Source organism: Papilio polytes, unplaced genomic scaffold (assembly GCF_000836215.1).
Source record: "Papilio polytes unplaced genomic scaffold, Ppol_1.0 DF823980.1, whole genome shotgun sequence".
Taxonomy (NCBI): Eukaryota; Metazoa; Arthropoda; class Insecta; order Lepidoptera; family Papilionidae; genus Papilio; species Papilio polytes.
In genome coordinates this window covers 915,669-925,268 of record NW_013525224.1, presented here as the reverse complement: position 1 = coordinate 925,268, position 9,600 = coordinate 915,669, and the positions used below count along the sequence as shown (strand labels likewise).

At 34.1% G+C, this 9,600-nt stretch overlaps 1 long non-coding RNA gene across 1 annotated transcript in view; it reads right to left on the bottom strand.

Annotated features, from left to right (window-relative positions):
• Nucleotides 1-3,747: 3,747 nt before the first annotated feature.
• LOC106101540 overlaps nucleotides 3,748-9,600 on the bottom strand; it is a 12,996-nt gene continuing 7,143 nt past the window's right edge. Inside the window, exons 2-3 of the long non-coding RNA XR_001225519.1 lie at nucleotides 4,356-4,551; nucleotides 3,748-3,815 (exon numbers count right to left, since the gene is read on the bottom strand). This is a non-coding gene — a long non-coding RNA (uncharacterized LOC106101540). The remainder of the gene's footprint in view (nucleotides 3,816-4,355; nucleotides 4,552-9,600) is intronic.

Genomic DNA, 9,600 nt, shown 5'->3' with positions numbered 1-9,600 from the left:
GTGCCAGCAGGGCGAAGCGGGCGCAGCGCCTGCAGTCTCCTCATGCCACTTCCAGACCCGCCCGCACCTGGAATGATAATAACACCATTTATGACATCACAGTTATTCGACCGACATCAAAATAAGCAAGAAAGCAACAAAGACCCCAAATTTCTTCACGCGATTTTGAGCTAAACTATTTAACTATGTCGTAGTCTTTGAATCCAAAAATCTAACAAAAAAATGGGACCCACCTGGAAACACAACCTTTCGAATAAAAAAGGAATTATCAAAATCGGTCCACTAGCGGCAGAGTTATGCCGTAATACAAATAAAAAAATTAAAAAAAAAAACATACAGACGAATTGAGTACCTCCTTCTTTTGGTAAGTCGGTCAAAAATAGGCTTAAAACTAGTCGGTGTTGATTCTAGATTAATATATGAGTGTAGACGTTTTTATATTTTGGTTTAATTTAATTTATCTTGTATTTATTTATCGTATTCTAAAAATAAGACATGTCAGTACTGTTCAAAGATGATTTCACACAGCCCCCTTCGACAAAGTGACTTTCGATTAACTATATCGTTAGTAGAATCGACAAATAATGTCAAAATGGAGTGAATATGTGATAATCTCGTGACTTATCAAATGTTATTGTTTGGTTTTTTTGATATTTTTGATTTTCCGATCAGCGATTGCGATAATCGAATGTTGCTTTCTCTAAGGGGGAAGTTCGACTTCAGCTAAAACCATCAGTTCAACTGAGTCCCCCACAGGAACTTCATGTATTCGATTTTACTAAATTCACTAGCATTGGTTTGAAATGCAAAATGAAACTAAATAGATTTTTATCATTCTTTAAAATTCAACACTAACTTAAATATGCTTACAGCCTTAACTTATGTTGACCTGCAGAACAAGCCTCATTTAATATCAAAACATGTCACAAGAGGGAAGTAGGAAAATGCGTGAGAGCCTTGCGAAAACGTGAGTTATCAAAGTTTCCTTTTGTACTAGGAAGATGCCTTGGACAACTACGTGTTGTTATGTTTATTAAACCCAACTTATTTCTTTTGTTCATTTTTTTTAAGTAGAGACTGAAAATTATTGTAATAATTTTGAAAATTGAAAAAAATGCTCTATAAAATATAGGTTATATTTCGATTTTTAGATCAATATGAAGCAAATGGTTTAAATAAATACAAATAAAAGCGTGGGCACAACTAAGTCCCGAAGTATTCCAGCAACTGGCAGCAAAGGCCACAAAAATTGCATATGTTGCAATAAAAATATCTTCTTGATGTAATTCTAAAACTGTGTGCGTATTTCCGTCTGTGATCGAGATATTTTTTTATCTATATCTCATCAAAGTAAATTACCAAGGGATAAACATGTCTATTCAAGTGAGCATTTCTGATTCACATGCAAATTACTTTGTACAAGTAATAATGTAAATCAACTTGTACCTATTTTTATAAAACAACTAGCTATTCTCGTGCGGCTTCATCTGCATGAAATTATAATCACCTTATTTTATTGTAGTTTATGGTCCCTTTCCCATATTAGGGTTTTTGTCCAAAATATTTACCCCCTAAGTTTAATGGCGTGAAAATGTATAGCGTAAAGCGTGACATAAGTGTAGGGCTTTTTATTAAAAAAAGAATTAATCAAAAATATGCTGTAATTGCTGACATCTTAGGCAACAAAGAAGTGTGTGTTTGCGCTTTATTATAATAGTATACTCGTAGATATACAGATATGGAGCCATACATTGACAGGATATTTCCGTTACATCCCCTCCACACACAGTCCACCTCTCCTCCCCATCCATTTCGTATCAAAGTGGGAACCCTTCCCGAAAGGAGAATAAGACTAGTGTCAGACTTAGGGCCGGTTTCTAGTGCAACTAATGATGCTACGGACTCTACGACATGAATGAAAAATAAGGTTTCCGTTATAAATGTAACAATAAGTAACTCGTGTAAATTATAATTTACACTGGGTTGCCAAATTTCAAATTTTTTTATCACTAGCTGTTGCTCGTGATTTCCTTCGTGTGGAATTTAAAAAAAAAAGTAAAAATTCAGCCTACATTATTAGAATACACATTGTAATACCTTAAAAACTAATCGATCCATTAGTTTTTAAGGTATTTCAATTAAAAAAATCCAAAAATACAAATCTTTCGTCTTTATAGTGTTAATATAGTTAGATATAAATTACCCAGGTTATGTCGTTCGGAAACGCATTTCATTAATTTACCGAACCAACAACTAACGAATGGTTAAAATTAGCTTGGAAACAGGCCATAAGTGTATCATCTAACTCACCTGCAGGAGGTATTTGGAGGACATTCGGCGTCTCCCGGTATGTATCGGTGCGTTGCGATGGTATCATGTTGAGGCCGTCCATATTATCGCGGAGGAAGTCGAAGAAATCGTCCATGTCGTTTAACACACCTGAACACATACCAGAATGTAAAAAATGAATTATCAAAATCGGTCCACTAGCGGCGGAGTTATGCCGTAACACACATAAAAAAAATTAAAAAAAAACATACAGACGAATTGAGTACCTCCGTCTTTTAGGAAGTCGGTCAAAAAACAATAGTAATGGAAAGAAAAAGTAAACAATGTTAAGAAAATAAATGTACATATAATAATAAAAAAGGAAATAGAAATAATTATTCACGTAGTTATTTTAAATTGTCCAGAATTTAGAACTTAACGCATAAGGTCACCCTTGCTCACATTGGATTCGTTTTACCCCACTTTAAGGACCTTGTAGCTACTCTCACATTTATAAAAGCTGCTTGTAATAATTTAGTTTGACTTATATCCGGGTCTGATATCTTTATCGGTCTATGGTTCATCATCACCAGCCTACTATACGGCCCCACTGAGGGGCTTTAAGACGTTAATAAGTTAGGGTGACTAGGCCATAGTCAACCATGCTGGCCAAGTGCTGGTTGACTTCACATTTGAATTTCTTCGCTGATATGTGCAGGCATGATGTTTTCCTTCACCGTAAGAACGTCGGGTAAATTATGTACATATGTGCACATGGCGGTATTCGAACCCACGACGTTCTATGATTAATTTTAATAAATTACACAATGTTATAGATCAAAGTTTACAAAGACTTTAACCTATCTAAATATACGTTAAAGACCCATCTCAATTATAATATGAGAAAGTTGTTCTGGAGAAATAAGTTATTTGTAGATGTAGGGCCTTGGATAATTAAACTTGGTCTTTGTTTATGATTACTTAGATCTTCGGATCTTCTATTAGATATCGATTCCGATTGTATTTGCTATCTTTTATTCAGTTTTGTTAGATTAAGGGCCTGTCCCACCACTTGCTGATAGAGGCTCAGATAGCTTAAAAAATAACGTCACTATCAAATAAGGGAACAAAATCCGATATTTCCATCACATTTTACACGTTAGTTTGTTATCAGACAATTTGGTGGGACAGGCCCTTAACTCGAACATTTCGATACACTTATCGATACATCATGATCCTCCTTATCCTACTCCCGTAGAGGCACAAAAGGTTTTGTCCTCTACATAACTCTATCATACGTCATCTGTCATCACTCCCTTCATCATATCACCTTTCACGCAATCCATCTCTTTCTAGATTCTACCTCTACCGGTGTACCTCCACTTAGGTTATAGGTTGGTTAATAAAGTGTTATATTACACCGGCGGTATTGCTTACCAACGCCGACATACGGCGTGACAGCCTTACCGAGCGCGGGCGTCGGCTGCCGACGGCGACGACTGCCGTTTAACACCGTTGCAACTGCGGAACGCTTCGCAGTCTCAGCACTATAACAAAGAACAATTCTTAACAGTCGGCAGTGGCAGTTGACTTCTATGACCTTATATGGAGGACACTACTTTCTACAACTAAACAGTTGAATTGGCTGTGAAACAATCGACAATCGCACAGTAGTTATACGATAGTTTAGTCAAAGATGCGCACGCTCTGTAGTCGGCGTTCAGTCCGCAGTTTTTTTTATTGCCTCGCGTACAGCCAACGTTAACTATTGTGATCTTTGTACGATAGACAATTCAATCTATACCAATATTATAAAGAGAAAATATTTGGGGTTTTGTGTTTTTGTATGTACTGTTATAACTCAAAAACTACTTGGCCGATTTCAAAAAATCTTTCACCATTAAAATTCTACGTTATCACTACATAACATAGGCTAATTTTTTTTATATTTTTTTTACATCCATGCGGATGTAGTCGCGAGCAACAGTTAGCATTCAATGTTAAACTCAAACTCAAGTAACAGCGTTTGTTTTATTTTCAGCATTGTTATATTGGACCACGAAAACATTAAAAAAAATTGGACTTACCTTATATCATCATTTTCGATAACAGGATCATCATTGTCCTGGTTATCAAGATTGGTATCTTGTTGAGGTTGGATGTTGGCACGCTGTAATCGATCTCGGGGAGTTTGAGCCCAACTGATCCATGGTTTATAAGACAAGAGGCGAATCAAGTCCATCCCGTGCGGCCGGAGGTTCGTTTGGGCCGCTACAAGAGTTGCTGTAAATACAATATTTATAACTATTTGGCTGAGATCGTCTATTAACTTGATTATATCTCTCCCTCTCAGCAAGTGTCATCCGCCGTTTGCCGCGTTGCAGAATCCCACCTTTAGTCACTCGCTACTTTATAGTTTCTACGAAAATAATGAAAATCTTTGGACTTTACTAAGAGTAATTTCTCTTTATACTATGACAGATAAGTAATTGACTAATTTTACTAAGTTTTGCTTAAATACTCTCAGTTTAAATATAAAATACTTTACTTGAAACTTTTTTAATTATTTATTGAGTTAGCTCGTATATTTAGGTATATTTTTCTTTGAAATTATTAATTGTTCACTCTTAACTGTTCACTGTTAGTGTCTATTTAGTTAAATTATGATTTTTAGTCAATCATAGTTCAGTTTAAGTTAGAAAAAAACTTTTAAAAATATTATAGGAATAATACCATAAAGAGAATTTAAGAATTTACATTTAGTACTTTTTTCTACAACTTCAAAGGGGTTTTTGTTTGTTTTGTTTATTGTAGTAATTTGACATGTATTAGAATCGATAATTGAAATGCTATAAATAAATACAAAGTGCAATTTGTTAGCGCGTCATCCATTTCTTATGTTTTATTTGTTGCCGTTTTGTTACAAGATTAATGACTGATCCATTGTAGCTGTAGACAATAGATAGAAAGAATTGGTGTGTCGCTTCCAGTAACAAAGAATGTACTGAACTCTAAATTATATTGATATATTTTAATGACGTAAAAACGATGGCATTAAAATAGAACAGATTTTACGTTATAATTTATAACACGGCTATACTCATGTGGGAACTTTCGGGCATCGGCCACGGTCATAAACGACGACGGTCACCGTAACCGATAACTACTTACCCTGAAGAAGGACCCTGGTCTGAAACTGGTCGGTGCCTACACCGAAAGTTCCCACGTGAGTTTAGCCGTGTTATAAATTACATAGCATAATGTCTCACGAAAGTTTTAATAAGTTATGATTTTTTGTTCCTAAATACTTAGATGTTTTGGTACTCGGAGGTACAATCGGGAAAATTGGCGGTGTTCCTTAAAACCTACAGTCGTCTGAACGTTTTGTACTCATTGCATCAATTACGACAAGAAACAATAATCAATAGGAAGCACCTAAATGTCTGCGAAAAGGTAGCATTTTTAAAAAGTTTGTTTATTTGTAAGATGAGGCGGAGTCAGTTTTCTTCCAAGGAACAAAGTATTTTTTCTGTAAGTGGCCCATCGCGAATTTCCGCAGCTGTACGTTTCATGTCGAAAGGTCTACTAGGATTTTTGTGAGATTTGCGTAGACGTTATCATAACATAACGATAAAATTTGTATGACGTTTGATAGTTGACTGTACGCCCGATACTCTGGACAAATCTAATAAGATGTCGATTACATTACGCAAACTTTCTCACAAAAATTCGAGATAAGCTCTCTGTTTTACTTGCAAATAGTTACACTTAGTTATAATTTATTTTAAATACTGAAAATCGTTTTTAAATTCCAACATCTGATACTTCACAAGATGTAGAATTTAAATAAAAGATGTCCGTACGATTACCATATTTTGTTACAATGAAACTGGTAAAAGCTAATTTGAAACAAGGGTTATGTAAATGAATATTAAATAGTCGAAAACACTAATTTAATTAAACCTTTAGAGAACTAACGGGGATATTGCGCTTAAAACAATTAAGAATTAATAAAAGAGCATTTTATTTATCTAATTGTAAGCGATTCTAATAAGTGATTATTTCCACTGAGGGGTGAGCGACTGACTACACGCGGTATAGTCGCAGACGCGCCAGTGAAAAACAATGTATCTAAGAAAGTGATACCAAATCTGTAACTTTATCGTAATATTCTTGATTGACAAGATATTAAAAGAATAAATAAAGTATTAACTATTTTGTCGTGGGTCGTCTCCCGCTGTTTTCCTAGTAACAAACAACGGTTTATTTTATTTATTGGAAAAGAACACCAATTGCATGTTTAAAGTACACAACCAAATATACTGTAGATTACAGGCGTACACAGCATTCACAAGAAAATGTTTTTTTTATTTTTAAATTACTACTAAACCTAAAATTACTTTACACTGCACCGTGTGCATTCATTATAAGTAGTAGAAATCTCCTCCCCTAGTGTTTGTATCATAGAAACGCATTTTCAGCCATCAGAAGCACGAAAAAGAGATAAAAGAATCTTTTGTAAAACAATATCGCATCAATATAATGATGTTCTACATTTTTCCTGTACAATCCTTCCCCGAATACCCTTTGTCATGTGATCGGTATATTGGATATCGAATCGCTAACCGCAATATATTCGTCTAAGCGCCACGTCTGCGTTGAATATAATGGGTCCCCATTACCGAATGCCTTGTATAAGAACATATATCCATCTCTTTCGCTTTCTACAAAAGATAGAGATGGCAATGTAAATGAACGTTACTGTGCTAACCGAGGGTTCAGTAGCGAAATAGACTGTTTGTTTAGGCTTCAAAATTGATATGCGCTTACTTTGCGTCATAAATAGTTTTGAGTTTTATGCGTAGGTTTATGTAAAGGTTCCCAAACTTTCTTTACTTGTGGACCTCTTTAAAACATTTAATCGCGATGGACAAAAAACATTGTTTTTCCGCTGTTTAAGGGAAGATTTAAGAAACATAAATTATCGAAATGAAATAAACTATTGTGGACCCCTATTTCCAATTCCACGACCACATATTTTATTTCTAGTGATCGTGGATCCTGCTTGGGCCTTGTGGACCCTATAGGTTCCACCTCCATTTTGGAAATCACTAGTTTAGTTTATGGAGACCGTCCAGATGTAAATATTTTTAGTACCGTCCAGATGTAGTTTTTTTTAGTTATATAGAAGTGGCGAAAAATAGTACAACAGCAATTTGTTGATGTAAAGATTCACTGGAACTCTAATCTTGATCGGACTTAACTAGATTTTAAACATAGCCGTCTGCGACCGCCTAAAATACGAGAATATGAGTTTTTAATGGATACGATTGCTAGTTACAACATACTGTGTTTAACGCCAGAACTCTGCCGCAAAAACGAATAATTATTTTTGTAAAAATATATTTTATCACCCTTAACATTTTACCTACTTTTGTTTTTTTTAATTCCACGCGGACGTCTTTGTAATCTATATCTGTACACTAATATTAAAAAGGGGAAATTTTTGTATGTATTCACGTAAAAACTACGGGGCCGATTTTAAAAATCCTTTCACCATTAGAAAGGTAATTTATCTGTGAGTAAGTAATGTTTAGGAACGATTGATATTTCGTACTAATATTATAAATGCGTAAGTTTAGATGGATGGATGTTTGTTAGGATTTGTAGCCTAAACGTAGTAGGCATAAACGTAGAAGATAGTCAGAAAGATAACACATAGGCTAAGCAGTTTTGTTTCTTTTAATTCCACGCGGACGGAATCACGGGCGGTAGCTAGTTGTACTGCAACTGTAAGGTTGGCTTAAAAGGTAATATAGTTGTTTATGAAAATAATTACATTATTAAAAACTATCAAGGTAACATCTAAAGTTATTTTGTTTTATTAAACTTTACTAATTGCTCTCAGTATAGCGGATACTTTGCCTTAACGTTTTCTACAGTTATTATAAATTGATGTATAACGTAGTTTTCGTTCATTGTTTATTTCTAAGCATAGGACAAAAAAGGTCCATTTGAATCCAAAGTTGCGTTATTCGGACGCTAGATGGCGTTGTGTAGACTGAGGTTAATGTAACAAAAACTAAGATTTTTTAATTTACATTTTTACATGAAACCTTTGTAACAATCAAATTAATAACTTATTGAAAATGTGTTTTATCTTAATAAGATAAGTTTCTTTTGGTGTAGATTATATTAAAACATAATTTATTTACAAAATTTCTACATGTCCACTTCCAGTAATAGCTAAGATAATTCCCAAGATGTGTAAACCACGGCCTTAACTCCAAAGGCTTACTTCCAGAGCAGAGCTAACTTTCAATTCAAAGTTCCCGCCTTCGCTGTATCAGTTCTTGTAACTTAAGCGAACAGATATTCAATGACTCCTACGTATTCGTAATTATTATAATAAAGCGTAAACACACACTTCTTTGTTGCCTAAGATGTCAGCAATTACACCATATTTTTGAATAATTCTTTTTTTAATAAAAAGCCCTACACTTACATCACGCTTTAGGCTATATATTTTCACGCCATTAAACTTAGGGGGTAAATATTTTGGATAAAAACCCTAATGTGGGAAAGAGACCATAAGTTGCTGTCAACATCAAGGAAGATTTGCCAAGGTTTGTCATGTCATGTCATTTTGACATTTGCTATCAATATGTTAATAAAATTTTCATAATTTCATGCGGATGAAGCCGCACGGAAACAACTAGTTTTTCAATAACCCTAATGAATAATGTTATTTGTTACATTTAAAAGTAAATTAAAATCAGATGTCGGTTGCTTATTTATTTTCATAATTTTAAAGGAATCTTAACGTCAACATATTGAATGCGTTGAACGGAAAACTTTGTATTCATTAAAATTAATGAAGGTAAAAAATTATACTTAAATCTATATTACATTATTTAAAAAATAAATTTTTACTTTCTACGATTACGTTTTTTTTAAATTTCGGTCATATTTAACAAAGGGACCACGTATGTTGGAGATAGTATGTATTTTTGCATGGCTTGAATTATTTATTAAGTGTGTTTACCCTGTTACTGACCCTTGTTTGTTTTAAATTAACTTATTTTCATATAATCAATGGAAATGCGTTAAGAATATTCGCCGGCGACTTTCAATGGGAGCAAATTCGCATGTTTCATTTAATTTTTATATACAAGCCGATGTGTTTTAGTATCTTTTTATCTTACTAACTATAAATGCCAAAGGTTAGATGGATGGATGTTAGAGTTTGTAGTCTACAATGAAATTTGGCATAAATGTTGAGGATAGTCTACACACACACAGACACATAAGATATTTGCTTTTTTTTTTAAT